The sequence below is a fragment of the Dreissena polymorpha genome, chromosome 15 (assembly GCF_020536995.1).
Source record: "Dreissena polymorpha isolate Duluth1 chromosome 15, UMN_Dpol_1.0, whole genome shotgun sequence".
Lineage (NCBI taxonomy): Eukaryota > Metazoa > Mollusca > Bivalvia > Myida > Dreissenidae > Dreissena > Dreissena polymorpha.
The window spans coordinates 66,560,813-66,565,615 of NC_068369.1; the positions used below are offsets into that span (position 1 = coordinate 66,560,813).

At 30.1% G+C, this 4,803-nt stretch overlaps 1 long non-coding RNA gene across 2 annotated transcripts; it reads left to right on the forward strand.

Annotated features, from left to right (window-relative positions):
- The first annotated feature begins 2,215 nt into the window (after window positions 1-2,215).
- Window positions 2,216-3,115, forward strand: LOC127860992 (uncharacterized). Of its 2 annotated transcripts, none has more exons than XR_008040010.1 (2): window positions 2,216-2,887; window positions 2,962-3,115. It is a non-coding gene; the product is annotated as an uncharacterized LOC127860992 (long non-coding RNA). The 2 variants fall into 2 exon arrangements; XR_008040009.1 differs by having other exon boundaries at window positions 2,216-2,813.
- The last annotated feature ends 1,688 nt before the right edge of the window (window positions 3,116-4,803 follow it).

Sequence of the window (4,803 nt, forward strand, 5' to 3'; positions counted from 1 at the left end):
TTGCAGCAGTTGTTACCGTATGACCCCAGTCAAAACTAGGAGCTCAGAGATAAATACTGTTTAAGATAGATATTCTCTACATTCCTCATGGTATGTTAAGCACAAACTCTGACAGATCTCATCTTTGAACTTTGTAACGGGCGAAAAATAAATGACCTTGTTCAGAATGAAATGGCAGAATGACAAAGCACAACAATTTAAGGGGAAACCATAAATTAATGTGACCAGCAAAGATGTGTTTAAAGCAAAACAATATGTCATGTCTTTGGGGACTGAATTTTGATGGTGTCATTCATTAAACATTGAATATTTTTGTTAAATATAGTTAAATATAATGATATAAAGGATATTTGATTAAGTCGTGTATGTTAATTATTACTTTAAGCACAAATATAGCACGTCTATCAATAACTTATGAAACTTGCACCTGATAATGATAAATGCATGAAAATTAAATTGTACTTAAGACATTATTTCATACGTTGAGCTTAAGAAAATTGAAAGCTGTTTAAATTATGCTGGTAACATTATATACAAAATATGTATTGGATTATATTCATGTAAAAAACAAGTTTCAGTTTTCTGTTGTTAGATGCAATATAGAAGTATTATCAAGAATCGTGTATGGCACTATTCGAAATGAATATTCATTAAATAAAGACAAAATCATTTAATCTTCTTTCAATTGTCAATTCTGTATGTACTACTACTACCTTATTTATTTGACTTGATATGGTTTGTTAAATTATAAGATAATGCCTCTTTATTTGGAAAGCTTTCAATGTTTTGAAACTGAGTATTTAAAAATGAATTATTAAAAGAATTATGAAAAATCATGACTGATGTCAAAGTTATGTTTGATTTTGCCAATTTTGTGTTGATATTTAATATACATGTACTTACATGCTCATAAGTGTTGACATTTGTTTTTGAACATAATAGTTTTTTATGTTTTATATCGTGTATATACACATTTACAAGTCCAAATTTTCATCCTCTCAATCACTCAGTAACTTTACCAACAATAAATGTTGGATCTCTGTATATAGGTAAATTGTGCAATTGATATATAGAGCAACTGCAACAAATCAGTCAGTTACAAATCAAGGCAGAGTGATGTAATATGCTGGCAATTGTTAAGTAGTGCAGTTGTCTCTTTTTGTTCTCAGGTTAGAGCAATGTTGTTTGCTTCAAAAATAAAAACACAGTCTCCCTTGTAAGAAAATTAATGTGTTCACATCTCAACATAACAAGTAAATTCATAGAGAAAATCAAATTATTTACATGATATACTCGACAATTAGTCTAATGGAATTTGTAGAATAAAAAATAACATGTAATTATGACGATTATAAGTGAATGTTTGACACAAAATGTCTCTTCAGAAATGTGTATATTTTAATGATGAATCTATACATTGTACTTTCTGTACTTTTTATAGTATATTTTATGAACGTGCAGCTGATAAGTGAATGTGACTATTTACGAGTTATGTTACAATTTGTTACACGTTGACATGGCCACATAAGCTGTTAATGGAGTGCATTCACTGCGGCCAGTTTCCAGAAATCTCCCAATTGAAAAACACCAGAAAATATCTTAAGATCAGATAGTTTGGTTGTTCACATTAGTTTTGATTTATTTATTGATTGTGTTATGCCTTGTACTCTTAATTTGTTATCAAATATTTAAGTTTATGTGACTTGAAGAGACTTACATGTTTATTTTATTGATGTGTTTGTGCTGATTTCTTGCATTCTGATTAAAGAATATTCAAGTGGAAAAAGAATATTATTATGCATTGAAAGTGTGTTGTGATTTCAAATAAAAATACTATGAAAATATAGTTCAGTCGTTCGATTACAAATTTATTACAAAGGTGATCAATTGCTCATCAAGTGTAGGTGTTTGCATACGGACATAATATGTCTGTGCTTTATATGTATATAATGTAGATCCCCATTTACCAGAACATATTTTGATGTGCTTAAATGTGCTAATAGCCTGATGAAATTCGTGTTGACTATGCGTTTTACATTTTGCCATTTTTATTTAAAAAATGAAAAACAAATGAATTGTCAGTGTAAATAAATACTGTATTGTTGTTCAATCAGTTAAACTATTTCACTGTTTTCATGCATATGTTCAAATCATTTTCATTTTTGTTCAATCTTTAAGATGCAACGCTTGTGTAATTTAGTTTATGAAACTTATATATACACAAAAATGAAGTACAGATGTATATCAAATGACTGCTGTGGGCTTGTGGTAAACAGAAAACCATGCTTTAAATTGAAAAACCTTGTTATATGCCATGTTTTTCATTTAATAATATTAAAAGCACTCTTGAAATTGAACTTCTTGAAAATATGTTTCATTGTTTTGTAAAAATATCTTAAGTTATCTATTCTAAATTATCTATTCTTATATAAGAAATACAAATTAAAATTGGTTATTGGAAATAAGTCAATTAAAAGTCAAGGGATAATGATGTAATGTACTTAAAAATGTCAAAACTGCTATTGTCTCTATTTGTATTCTAGATATGTTATATCCTTAAACAAACAAATACAATGTTGTCTCCTTGTTGAATAGGTGTTGTGTACCTCTGAACATGTCAAGTCATTTACTTTAAGTATTTTAAATTAGTTCTCACTATCTGCACCCGTAAGTCACTCATGAATTTTGTGTAATAAACATTGGATAAATATATTTTTATATAATCAATTATAAGATAAGGTAAAAAGTGTATGTGCGTTATAAGTAATAAACATTGGATAAATATATTTTTATATAATCGATTATAAGATAAGGTGAAAAATGTATGAGCGTTATTAGTAATAAACATTGGATAAATATATTTTTATATAATCGATTATAAGATAAGGTGAAAAATGTATGAGCGTTATTAGTAATAAACATTGGATAAATATATTTTTATATAATCGATTACAAGATAAGGTGAATAGTGTATGTGCGTTATTAAATTCATCAGGTATGACCATACTGTGCTACAAGTTTTGTAATTGTGACTATTAAAAGTACATGATCTGCAAAAAATGTCACTTAAACAAATGTGTATATGTTTATCATTATTAAATTCTTTCCAACTAGATTACACTTGATAAGTTTCGGCTTAAAGCTGAAAAGTTATTGTTACATTTTATCAGCGTTGAGCTCAACTAGCATCCGTAGTGAATACTGTAAAATTTAAGCTTTCTCCGAATGAGTATGTTGAAAATATCTTGACGACGGTTAGAATCTGTTTCGCATGTGTCAAAAAACTAGAACTAAAGGTCAAATCTTAGAAAAAAAACTTGTTTTCACTGCAGAGGCTTCTTTTATTAATCGATCTGCAGTCAACGTTCTCCGAATACTTATATTGACGATATCTAGAATGAGTGCGAATCTGGGTCACGTGCATCCAAAATCTAGGTCACCAGATCATATCTAATACGATTATTATCTCATTAAGAAATCAATATTGATGATACCACACCGAAGATGTGGACCATTGTTTCTTTAAATGTTTGCGTTATCAGGACGTTCGTGTGCAAATGTTTATAAACACGAGTATATTTCATCCAATTAGTGCATAAAAACTCGTGTTTGGCATACAAACGTTGACCTAGGAAGAAAATTGTAAGCTCGTTCAAGAAGTTCAGTTATTAATCAAACGAACGAGACGATTTAAAGGGGCCTTTTCACAGATTTTGGCATGTTTTGAAGTTTTTCATTAAATGCTTTATATTGATAAATGTAAACATTGGATCTAAAAAGCTCCAGTAAAAAAAACAAGAATAAAATAAAAACATGCAAAAAGAAGCCTTCAGCAGGGCTCGAACCAGTGACCCCCGGAGTCCTGGAGTAAAAACCAATTAGACCGCTCGGCCATCCTGCCAAGTATGTATGAGAGATGTATTTTGTACTTTATATAAGCAATCTTAGTAGTTTCACAAAATTACACGACAATAACAGAACTCTCCAAATTATTAAATCGGTTCGCGTTGCAACGCTTAATAATTTCAGGTTTTTAAATCGTCAAAAGATGCATATAATGGCTATATTAGACCATGGTAAATGTTCAGTATTACTGTTTCCTCACAAATATCATAACTAAAACGAAAATTTGCGAATCTGAAACAACTTTTTTCAATTTTGTCAATTTATCAAAACTTAAAAAGATCCCTTTAAGTGCATGCTGTTCTGGTTTTATGCTGTTCGCATGTAGTCATTTTCACTTTGCTTCTGAACAGAAAATGGTAAAAAATAGGCCAAAACTAAATACTGTGCTAATAAGAAAAGTTCATGGAATATAATCCTATATAAAGATAAAATATGAAATCTGGGCTTAATGCATGTTTGTAAAATGTCGTCCCAGATTAGCATTAATGCATGTTCATAAAATGTCATCCCAGATTAACCTGCCCAATCCACAAAGGCTAATCAGGAACGACACTTTCCACATAAACGGGTGGCTTCTTTTTAAGGATAATTCCTTAAAACAAAAGTACCATACAAGTGGAAAGTGTCGAACAGCAAAGGCTAATCTGAAACGACATTTTCCACATAGACTGGCTGATAATTTAAACGATAATTCCCTTGAAAAATTCCATACAAGCGGATAGTTTCGAATTGAACAGGCCAATCTTGGACCACAACGCACATGCATTAAACCCGGTTTTCCCAAGGCGCGGCTCATATTTTTTAATCCAGATGTTCGACCATTTAAGTTTTAATGACCAACATCATACAATTTGCTAATAACATACGCATTGAAACTATCAAATAAAAGGTACTTAA